Consider the following 12,539-nt stretch of genomic DNA (forward strand, 5'->3'; position numbering starts at 1 on the left):
CACGGGTGTGTGTTTATTTTCAATCTCTTCTCACTGATCAACTTTCCTCACAGATTCATACAACGAATTGGCGTTCCTAACAAGTCAGTACAGTTATCTAAAAAGCCGCAGGGCGGCGCTGCTTTCCAAATTCCACTCTTCAGCGTGTCTGACCTTTACTTATGTCTATGGGTGGTGCTCTCTACTCTTAAGCTTTACTTACATCTATGATGTTCGTCCATTGCTTCGTTTTTTCTGATTATTACACCTTAACTCCCTGCATCCATACATAACCTGTTTAATGCATAATATTATGCTCTCTTTACCCTATTGGTGAGAAGCGTTCAAATCAAGACCTAGCAATATTTCAGTTTCATTCTTGTCAATCCCAAGTATATGTACTGATTTTCAACGTTCCAATTGATGAGCAAATGTCTAACCGGTTACAGCATGCCTCGCTGTTGTAATACTTATCTGGTGATGTTAGTTGCCCGGTGACACAGAATTTTAAGTTCTCAAAATAGATGGCTTGTGCTCAATAGGTGCTATCTGTGAACAATACATTATCTTACCTTAAAGTGTGAGGTTGGGAATCTAACTACTACTACTGCTGAATACATTTCATTCATCTCGTTCAACGAGATACTGAGGAAGGTGAAAATATAGAATTCCAAAACTCCTGATATTCTGCATATCACTTATATAATTCTCTACTCAGATCTAGTGTGATCTTTGTTGCCGATGATTCAACAATTCCCGAGGACGCTGGACGTAAAATTCTCGAAGTGGAGTGAAAAAAAACTGCAAACAGATTTTCATTTTGAGATCGATATATTAGAGTGATCGATCGAATTTTAGTTTGCATTTTTTTTTGGGGGGGGGGGGGCATTGGATGGAGATGTTGAATCATCCCTGCAACAGTACTGGCTTGTTTTTTTTTCTTTGGCAAGAAATTTTGAATCAATTTTGGCTTGTTTTTCTTGCAAGATTTATTCTTCGTCTTCGCTGCTGAGGGCCTCGCTTGCGTCGGGGTCGATTCCTCCCAGCAGGAAGCGCAGCCAGGCCACGCGTGCGCGCTCGTTCAGGTCTCCGTGTCGGTCGTTTAGCAGCGTCACATCCGTCATGCCCGTCCGTCTGACCTTCGACCCGGAAGCGAAGGGGCCGCCATGTTGGATCGGGGTGTAGATCTGTCGCAGAATGTCGTAGAGCCGGCGGAGGCTGTCCTGTGTGTCCTGGGTCCGGGGCTGGTACAGCATGTCGAAGTTTGGAGATCTGGAAATAATAGAAAAAACACAAAATTAAATGTATTTCTGAATAATATTTCTTAAGTGTACCGAGGAGCACATATTTCTATATACGCTCCTTGATTAGACAAATTTGGGCCATAGACAATCTTAAATGGCCATAGCTTGTACGTTTAGAACTTAAGTTTTAAAAATTAAGGGATTTGGGACATCTTTCATCACTGAAACCTTCTGCTGTCGGTAGGTACAGAGGGGATCTCCTAAACCCCTTGACCACCGGCTTAGATGTCTATCAAAGACTGAAGCATCTACCAGTAGTAGGGCTTGAACTATACGGCGCAATTTGATCTAATCTACGGCAGTCCATTAACCAGACCATACACGGAACTGGCCAGAGACCAGTTTACGCCCAAACCCTACACTCTACCAGACTAACTACGCTGGCTATATATAGGAAAATTTGCCAGGGAAGTTTGTCCGCCTTGTAGGTTTGACTGGCTTCGGAGGGAAAGAAACAACTGTCCCGCGGCCGGACTCCGTTGGCCAATTCTATGCCGAATTTTGCCAACTCCCTTTTACCGAATTCTACGATCCGTATTCCCGTAGAAAGGCCAGGTGGAGGCTATCCAAACCCCAGATCAACTCAGCAGGAAGCGCCAACTCGGTTGTCCAGGAAGCGACCGCAGACGAGCAAATGCCACAATGCTGCCCTAAATCCTTAGACGCGATTTTGTCCAAGCCGATTACTACAAAGAGGGGATTAATTCCACCTTTGACGCACAAAGCGAGATCAAAATCTAATTCCTTTGTACATTTACAAGACCTACTTCTTGCCTGCAGGGGGGCTGGTAGGAGTGCTTAGCCTACAGGGATAATCCTTAAATGCACCGTTGCCATGGTAACGTGCGTCAGACACGGGGCAACAGAAAGGTCGTCGCCCTCTAAACATCCGTGCTTTCTAAGACTCTTAATTCTTTATGTTCGCACGAAAATGCCAACAAAAATCATTTCTGAACACTTTTTGTAAGTAAATAGATTCTCTAAAGATCCTTACTGACCATAGAAAGGGAACATTTAAAACCACGTTTTCCTTTTCTTTTGTAGGCAAGACAGCGGAATTTATTGATTTTAGCTGCTTTATCCGTAACCTTTTTAAACCTCAGACGTGCAGGTGACGTACAGGTATGGAAGTAAATCAAGTTGCTGGTCTTTAATTTATCTACTGTATCCAACAGGCGTTAAGGAATTTAAAACAGTGGCAGTGTATGTTTTATGTTCTACAATCTAAACCGGATATCGTCACCAATCCAGATCATGTGGGCGTCTTTACATCCATATTGGCAACACCTTTGCCACGTATGTATCGATTTTATGCCAGGCTGCACATTCCGGTTCTTGATCAAGGCTATTCCCGCCACTTTAAACGACCGGAAATGGTCTTTTAATGGTCACTTTTCCTACCATTAAGCGGAAGTGGTGCCACAGAAGAAGGGACAATGCCGCGCCTTTCTAGCGTTAAGTTTTAGTCACAGCCTGAGTTGCTTCCTGTGCCATCATTTCACAGAGTGATTCAGAAACCTTCGATCCTTCACCTTCCTGGTTTATTCAGAGCGCTACTATCTATAAAGTTGAATGTACGGGTGACAACTTTAGGCGTATTGTGACTCCGGGAGAAAGGTCGTTAACGCTCCACAGCCGGAAAGCCTGTTCTCGACCTTCCCTGATACCCACGCCATGGAGAATACAGGTTTAACATATTAACAGTAGACGTCAGGAGGTGTAGGAGGTGTCTGTGTTACACAATCGCTCACTGCCCAGGGCTAAGTCTGTGGTTAGTCGGGCGAACTGCGGTTAAGTCAGGCTAGTGAGTAAGTAGGTAAGTCCCCACACAGGCGAATGGGTCAATTCAAATCGCATTATTATAGCATAAAATACACTCCAATATCGGCTTTAAGATTTCTATCTTCGTCGGGTTTTGTACGGCAATAAATGTATTCCCCACCAGATCTTCCAACCTGACGCGTCTTTTGTTAAAGAGGGTCAGAGTTCCCAAAGTGTTAGTCTGTTAGTCTTTAAAGTGTGAATCCTTGAAAGTACTGACTACTCTGCAGGGGTTATAACCTGCATGGCGCAGCTTTTAGCTTTCTGACGCCACGGAGTGACTCTTTGTCTGCACAGTTCTTGACTTTTGACAAAAACATGAATAGATGCTGTTTTTGAGGCTGCTTTCAAATGCACAGTTTACTGGGGTAAAGTTGAATAGATAACTTGACACAGCACAAAGTTGGGAGGAAAGAATTGAATAGGGGCTCATCAAAGCTGCAGACGGTGTTCTACCCTGGATGACGGCCTTTTAGCACACGATGATGAAATGTTGGAGCTTGTGGCTGATTCATTGCATTCGTAACACTTTTTTCACAACGTTAAAATGCCGGGCGTGGATAGAGAAGACGAAACGGCCGTCATGCGCCAGTAAGTACAGCAATTAGGTGAATCTATTTTGAAGTGAAATTTGGAGCCCAAATGACTTTGTTAATGTGAAGGCCGTCCGTTGATTTGCGTTTTTCCTCACAGGATTGCTGATGTTCAGTGCAAAGAATTCATGAACAAGCAGACATGTGCGCGTGTGTTTAAGCATGGGGTTAGAAAATCAACTCCATGGTTTAACATTGGCACATTAGCCACTAGTTGATTCACTTGCGTGGCTTTGTAGCTGCTGATGAGTGGGGAATGTATTTCTATTCATGAATCCAAAAAGTCGTATGTGACTTATATTGAAGGGTGTGTGATGCTGTCGTGACTAAGGTGGCCGGCTGATAGAACAGTATTTGAAATCCTAGGACAACTGTTCATCAAACAAGCCAACCTGGTGGCGTTAGTTTAAGTGAAATGTATTTTAGTTATTCCCAAGCCAACGTAAAGTCACAATGTGAATGCAATCAAGGTGTACTCTTGGTACAAAACCACTTATTTAGGTTACATTTAACACGTTTTTACTTTAACGTTTAATTTTTCTGTTGATCTCTGCTGATGCAGTCAACACTCTCCTACTAGCCGCCGACAAGACTATGTGACAGCCTTTACCGTTACAGGATATATGAATTTTGTATGACATCCCAGAATCCCAGTTTTTATTTTAACATTTGATTTTTCTTTCTGCTGATGCAGCCAACACTGGTACATTCCTACTAGGTAAAGTCTATTAAGAAATGTACACACGTGGTTTTATTGTGTGTTTTGCGTTTTGGGACCTTCCTGTACTATCACGATTGCTCCCCTGTCTCATCAGCGACAGTGGCAGGTCTCCTAACGAGATTTCGCGGCTGTTTGGAGGCTCTGTTGTCGCCCCACAGGTGATTAATCCCCATTAAACACCCACGCGCCGCCTACCTACTCTCCGAGCAGAGGTTGATGGTGGAAGATCGTTTGCTTTTTATATATATGGCCCCTTTTTTGTCGCTACCACCACCAACATAGTGGCCAAAAAAAACGGGCCATATGAAACGAAACGATCTTCCACCATCAACCTCTGCTTGGAGAGTACTGCCAACCCAGGTACGGCAGTAAGGTCTCCCGCCTGTCACATGAACTGACCTGCAGGTCATTTTGGCCAGCTGAGCTCAGTCACATCGGGTAGAGCGTGGGGAACGAAGAGAGCAAGATTTTTTTTTTAATTTGGAAGAAGATACCGTATATTTTTTGATCGGGCTGTTGGCAAACTGTCTTAACGAGCAGTATGATTTGAGAACAACATAGAAGATGATTTTGAATGGAACGTTTCGATGTTGCCAATACCAGTTGTGGTTCTGTTTTTGCATTCACTGATATATACGAATACGGAAGAAATAGTCGGCTTTGACCAGTTTGCTTTACAGAAGATACAGCATATTTCTTGATCAGCCTGTTGGCAAGTTGCCGTAATGAGCAGGATAACTTGATGACAGCATAGAAGCTGATTTAAGTGGTGTGTCTAGGGAATGACCATTCCTTTTTTTAAGTGTTTTGCGGCTGGCTTGTCTTGTTAGAAGTTTTACAATGCCCATAGGCCTATCTGTTTGATAAGGATCCGTCGCAAACAGACGAGTACAGTACATAGTTGTAGTTTCTCAACTACATTGGACGGTGTAGACATGACTCTTACTAAGGATTGCAGCAAAAAAGCATTCATGACTTCTGGCAGCATGATAAAATAAAACTAAGGTTATTAGGGGTTACAGGTATAAATAGCACCACTATGGGGGATTCATTTATTCCATGCTGGCTGCGAAAGAGGCAATGCCTTTCGAAAGAAAATTAATGCCTTTGCTGAGGTCTGTACGGACATGTATGTGTTAGTCAGATTCTTCCACGCGGCTGGTCTTTATGGAGAAGAAACTTCGGCGTGGCCAAGCGTAAGTGCCCAGCGTTGCGGTAATGTACATACACCGTTTTATCCTGTGTAAAGATTCTAATGGACTGGGTAGATTAGCTGAGTTCCGTGCTGAGGAAGCAGGGGGCGGTGTATTCGTGTTCTCTCAGCTTTGTTTCCGGTCACCTGCGTTCTTACTTGCGTCTTAGCAGATAGCCTGATTACTAAACCTATTATAGCTGACGAGGCTGTAGGAATCGGGAGCTATAATAGGTTTGGTAACCGGCCTACTTAGCCAGGCCGAAGGAGTTTCGTGTCAGAATCTAAAGCAATTGAGACTTACAGCGCCTTTAAACATCAAAGGCCAAATTAAACTGTAATCACGGATATAGTGGCGCACCGTGAGAATCACAGAATCACTTTAGCGGATGATTTGACGAGGCGTCACTTTGTTTTTAATGCCGGAGAGTGTACCGAAAAGAGCTGGCTAACGCGACGCGTTTGGATGACGTACGGGAGGGATTTGTTGCGATATTCGGTGTAAAGCAGCGGCGACTTAATTCTGCGTCTGTCTAACACAGCTGATTAGGAAAGCAAACCAGCTTATGAAACAAGAGAAGGCTGCATGCGTGGTGTTCTATCAAATTTCTTTTTTTTTCTGCTGGTACTAAGATCTAAAAAAATCTACTTCATCTTCTACGAAATCAAGACCGGCAACAAATCAAATAATTAATTAAAATATTTGGCCAAATTTGACGGAAAAGCAGGGTTTTTTTTTCAAATTTAAATCATGCATATGTCAGCCCTCTCCTGTATAGACGCTGGAAAGCTTCCCTGTCTTTCCATGCTGTGTCCAGATTGGGCCATGTATTTGGTCGCAGACTACCACAGGTGTGCTGTCTTATCCAGGCGACAGACAGACTTATGCAGGGTATCTTTCGCACCTGTACGCCTCTGGTTACCGCGTCGCTCGTCCGTCAGTGGCGACTACGCTTAGAGTAAAGAGCTCTGAAATCGCAGCCGACATCTAACGGCTTTTTAATAGCCGCTCTGTGCTGGGTTCGACTCGGTGGTGATCCGTCAACGTGCTTCCTGATTTCAGCCGAGTTCTTGGAAACGCTGCTAGATTCGCGCGGCGAGGCGTGGGCGTGTCACATTCACATGTCTGTACATGAAACATGCTCTTGTTAGCGGAGTGGTAGTTACTTTTGGGTCCAGCTCCACTCCTCGCGGTCAAAAAAGTGGAATTGATGGAAGGTGGGTTCTAAGTTCTAAGGCAGTGAAATAAATATGTGGGTTGAAACAGGCAATTAACTGCCGGCCACATTCGTCGTAGCTCTCTGTGCGATTTTGATGCTGTTGGATTTCCAAGCACTTTCAAGAACCAGCTAGCCGCCGACAAGACAATGTGACAATCTTTTCTGTTAGAAGACATTTTAATTTTGTACAACATCCCAGAATGACTTTTTCGTTCACCGATCGCACAACAAATGTTACTAGCTAACTCAAGCGAATTCAGTAACGAAGTGATTGCCCTTACAAAGGCCACAGAACAGTAGGCTTTTAGTCCCCTTAGTTTGAGGCGTGCCTCTTAGTCTTACATTCTGCTCAAACCAGCGTCTTTTATTTTCCCATCCAAAAATCTCAGATTGTAACCGGATTCTGATTCATAACTCTATAAATAACATTACGATGCTACAGAGCCGACATCTTCACAAGCGACTAGCTTGTCCCTTTATTTCGTCTCCCACAAAACTTTGAATGACGGTATTCGCTAGGTTAAAAAAAGAAGACAACAATCATCTGCCTTTCTTTCGTCAATGCCGAAGTATTGCCAGCGTCCATGGGGATTAGACAGTTGCTAAGAGCTGTGTAAGAATGCATTAAAAAATTACCATCCGCTATACAAATTAAGTTCGGGCAGTCACAAAGAGTATCTGACCCAGTGTGTTTTCTGTGGCCTGTGGATGCAGTTTTTCGCTTAAGCGTCTGGATTCTGATGCAAATCTTTATTAACATTACCGTGCGGTATACAAATGACATCCACAAGCAGCTATGACTTACCCAGTGTGTTCTCTGCCTGTTGGCATCATGCATGAAAAAAAAACTACCATTCGGTATACAAATTAAGTTCGAAGAGCTGTGGCTTACTTACCCAGTGTGTTCTTTGCCGGCCGGTGGATGCAGTTTTTCGCTTAAAGCGTCTGGGTTCTGATGCAAGTCTCTATTAACATTACGATATACAAATGACGTCCACAAACAACTTAAGCTTTCCCAGTGTTAAAAAAAAACAAGACGGCAATTAGACGGCAATTATCTGGCTTTCATTCGTCAAGGATTGCCGGCGTCCAAATTAGACAGTAGCTAAAAAACTACCCTGCGGTATAGAACTTAAGTTCGAAGAGCTGGGGGGCTTACCCAGTGTGTTCTCTGCCTGTTGGCATCATGCATGAAAAAAACTACCACGCCGTGTACAAATTAAGTTCGGACAGTCACTGTGGCTTACCCCGTGTGTTCTCTGCCGACCTGCGGCTGCAGTCTCAAGGCACCAGCGTCCGCCGAGACTGCCCAGCGATCATCACCAGCGCCAGCGCCGCCGCGGCCACCACCCCGGCCAGGGAGCTTGTGGAGAAGGCTGCCATGTTCTCGTCCGTGTCGTCCGTCGTCTCCTACAGCCCTACAGGCGCACTTGGCCAGTCTTTTAAAGCCGTGATCAGCTGACTACCACGAGTACGTGCGTGCCTAATTTCCATGGCTGGTGGGGTAAGTGGGCTGGGTTGGTCTGGCAGACCGCGGGATCTGATTGGCGATTGTCAGCGGACTGAAAAGACGCGGCGGACATCTTTCCGGCACTAAGCGCCTGTCTTTACTGACTCACCAATTCTCGTCTGGCCACGATGCCATATTAGGACATGGATCGGTCGGCAGGCAGAGAAGAATGGACGTCATAAAAGACGTCACAGGCCGCAGACACTAGGTTTGATTTTTGGGGTTACTAGGGGTCATTCTATACAAAAAAAGCTATCACACTTCCAACCTGAATAGAGTTCTCGACGCAGACGGTCTGGAGTATATTCACAACTTTCAAACTTTCAAGCACAGTCAGGACGCAGACATATACGTTAAAATACGTGTCACATATTTGGCACACGCACTCTAGAAAGAATCATATGACGCAAAGGGATCCTTCTCACTATACAAAATCTGTTCTTTTCAGAAAAAGTGTTTCAAACTGGAATAGCACTGGGAGTGCATCTGACTTTACGCTGTTATAAACCTTGCTGATCCTTTTCGGAATCCCTTTATTACGAAGTCGCCTTCTGGCCCAGCACGTTCCGTCTGTAATCACGCACGACGTGGCGGCGTGCTCGCATCGATTTGTGTGATCTATTTCAGGACCCTCAGGTCCCTGTCAGGGCACGGGAGTCGGTGTATCTCCAACCTCCTTGAAAAATGTGGTCGGTGCTCCAACATGTCTAATGTTCAAGAGACTTGTTTGTACAGGGTGTGCGTGCTACAAATAGACTGCCTGCGTTACCAGTGTCGGACCTTATACATTTAGTGTCAGAAAGTCGACATCTTGCCAGATTATGAAAGATGCAGTACTGTTGCCTAGAGAGACTCAGATTTAGATTTAGCTACAAACTAGAGAATATTTTGACACTAAACTTTTTAGAGAGAAAACTTTTTAGATGTTGCCAACAACAGATGTTAGTGGTTATGTTTTTGCATTCATTTGCTGGCCATCCTAGAAGGGATGAATGGATGGATGGATGGAGGATGTATGTATGTATGTATGTATTGATGGATGGATGGACGGAGGATGGAGGATGGATGGATGGAGGATGGATGGATGGATGCATGGATGGATGGATGGATCGATGGATGGATGGATGAATAGATGAATGGATAGATTGATGGATGGATGGATGCATGGATGGATGGGTGCATGGATGGATGGATGGACAGCTTGATTGATTGATGGATGGATGCATGGATGGATGGATGGATGGGAGGATGGATGGATGGATGGATGGTCAGCTTGATTGATTAATTGATTGATTGATTGATTGATTGATGGATGGATGGATGGATGGATGGATGGATGGATGGATGGATGGATGGGAGGATGGATGGATGGATGGATGGATGGGAGGATGGATTGATGGATGGATGGATGGATGCATACATGGATGGATGGATGGATGCATGTATACATATACATACATAAATGCATGCATGGATGGATCGATGGATGGATGGATGGGTGGATGGATAAATGGATAAGAATACTTTGGAAGAAATAATTGGCTGTGAAATCCAACCATTCTTTACAGAAATACGCCTACGTTCTGTCTGCCGATAATTAGGGGCAGGTGGGCGTAAAAGTGTGACACTGTTCACCAGGGATGCGCTTGAAATTGTTTTTCATGCTCTTGGCCCTCCTTGTAGCATTATGGTTATGGTATCAGAAGTATAGATATGTCCCATACTTCACATAGTAAAAGTTGTTGGTTCTTATCAAGTGATTGATGGTGGTGTTTTATATCAAGATCCAAATGCAGCGATTGCAGAGATTACGATATCATGTGGTAATATCGTTTTTCCCACCGCACTATGTCAGTAATTGACTGCAGGTGGGTGTATTAGGCCACACCAAGTAAATTTATGGATGACGTCCTTTGGAGACCCTAAATCTAATGCGAGAGGGCAAAAAAACAAGAAAGGCCCTGAAAAACAAGATGCCTAGATTAGAAATAAACTAAAAGACGACAAATGTTAGGACACAAATTGAATGAGGTGACACAGTGTAACAAGCAAGAAGTCTTTTATTCATCATCAAAAAAGCAATGAATCAGGTGGAACAGCAGTTATCGTCCTGTCCTGTTTCTTTCATCACATTTTTGCAGGCCTGCAGAAACAAAGCATGTGCTCTTTACCCATTACGGGTTTCACGTCAACCTAATGATTTGTGGCACTGTCGTGACTCTTTGGTCATAGTTACAGGAAGCGGAATTTCTTTTTTTTCTAGGAACAGGCCAAAATCAATGCGCGAGCGGACGTCTTCCATAAAATCTACTTGCCTGGTGTGGCCTAATGTGAAAGTGGGCTCCTGGGACGGAGTTACAACCGCTAGTTCCCTCTGATAACTTCACCAATAAATCAGGATGGGCTCCGTGCTTATCAATCATAAAGGAGTGTGATATCATTCGTTCTTACGAAAAGAAATGTATCTGAAACCGAAACGAAATAGTCAATTGCCACAATATATAACCCATGCTAGCAGTTGCCATCATACAGAATATCATGGCAATCGGCAATATTTCAAAATTTGGTCAATTTGGTGAAGAAACCGTCACAGCAATGAAACGGTCACAGTATATAAATTATGGAGTTACATCCAAACTATAACTAGTATACACACCGTTTTTTTTTTCGCTTTACTCAGTTTGGATTTTAATGCATTGTGATTTCCTGGCCAATAGAATAATACACGGTAGCGTGTCAGCGACTAGCTCTAAGATGTAACTAAACGTTGCAGGGTCGTCCCGACCTGCATAATGTGTTTCCACACGTAAATGATCCTTTATTTACCATTTTATCTCATCGGTAATCTTACAGGTCGATTAAATTAAGTTGCTAGCTTTACCTGGCTTCTCATGCAATTTCTTAAAAGCCCTTCCCGACTTTTTTGTAGATTAAGTGACTCAAATAGCGAGATGGTACATTACCAAATAAAGGCATCTAATAAATCTTTGGGAAATTAGTCATGTCTTTATATCTTTTTTTCCTACGAAAAAAAATCTTAATTCAGACCTGATGCTGGGTATTGAATATCACTCAAATGTATTAAATAGATGTGGGATGGAAATCTACATTGCTTATGTACAAAAGCTTTACAGCTTACATTCAGGTTAAGTCAATTAAAAGCTTGTGAACTTTGTGAAAATTGAAGCCACAAACGATGTGGGAGAGGAGATCTACCAATTATGTAAGACCTGGTAAAGCCTTCTTGTCCCGAAAATCTTTCAGGTTTCATTTGTTGAAGCACCATTTGAGCTGAAATTTGATGCTACAGGATGTACCCGGTGTTTTATTCATTTGCATGTCGGTTTATTGGATCAGAAATTCAACGTCCTCGTCGCTTTCAGGGCTACTTTATATAAATGTGAATCGTGAGTGGTCATCAGTAAGATTTCCACCATGCTCAGCCGCTTGCTTTGATCCGTGAATAGCTTTATCAGATCGGTAATCACTGAATAAAGAGACTCTTTTACACAACCAACAGGTTTATTCAGCCCGAATAAACATCTTAGTTGCGTACTTTTGTGTAAAAAAAAGCCGTTTGATTTGCTATTTGAATAATGAATGTAGATAGAGAGAGGGAAGAGAGAGAGAGAGATGAGTAGAGAGATGGAATGAGAGACACAGAGAGAAAGAGTTTATATTCACGCAAGTCTTATGCGTATTCTTAGAATTAACAGGTCTATAATTTTCCTGACGATACACATGTCCTCCAACCTATAATATAATATTCCCAGCCTGTATGACTTACCAATACACGGAACGCGCATTACAAATCTAATCACCGCGCTTGATGGTACTTTATATCGATCTAAGTAAGTTATTCTTCCTGTTATCGGCCACGAATTGATTTAGACTACCTGAGTCATGCAGGATAACGACAGGCCATTGCCCTTGGTTAATATGTCCCGACGGGAAACGTAGTCCACCAGTGCACGTGCTATGTCTGAAGGTATTACACGGCAATACAAGGTACGTCTTTAATGTGGGCCCAAGCGACAAAAAAAGCAGAAATGGAGATATCGAATGTATTTTAACTTTTCCTTGAGATTCGGTTGAATATATGAAGACTGAAAAGATATGCCTGAGGAATGTGCATTATTGAGACTGGTGTTTTACGCGGTTATACCGGCTATACAGATACAGAGACCTTCAACCCCCCC

The 12,539-nt window shown here is 43.3% G+C and overlaps 1 pseudogene; it reads right to left on the bottom strand.

The window, feature by feature from the left end:
• Positions 1 to 843: 843 nt before the first annotated feature.
• Positions 844 to 8,296, bottom strand: LOC109481712 (annotated as a pseudogene).
• Positions 8,297 to 12,539: the final 4,243 nt, after the last annotated feature.

Source organism: Branchiostoma belcheri, unplaced genomic scaffold (genome assembly GCF_001625305.1).
Source record: "Branchiostoma belcheri isolate BF01 breed outbred unplaced genomic scaffold, Haploidv18h27 scaffold57, whole genome shotgun sequence".
NCBI lineage: Eukaryota > Metazoa > Chordata > Leptocardii > Amphioxiformes > Branchiostomatidae > Branchiostoma > Branchiostoma belcheri.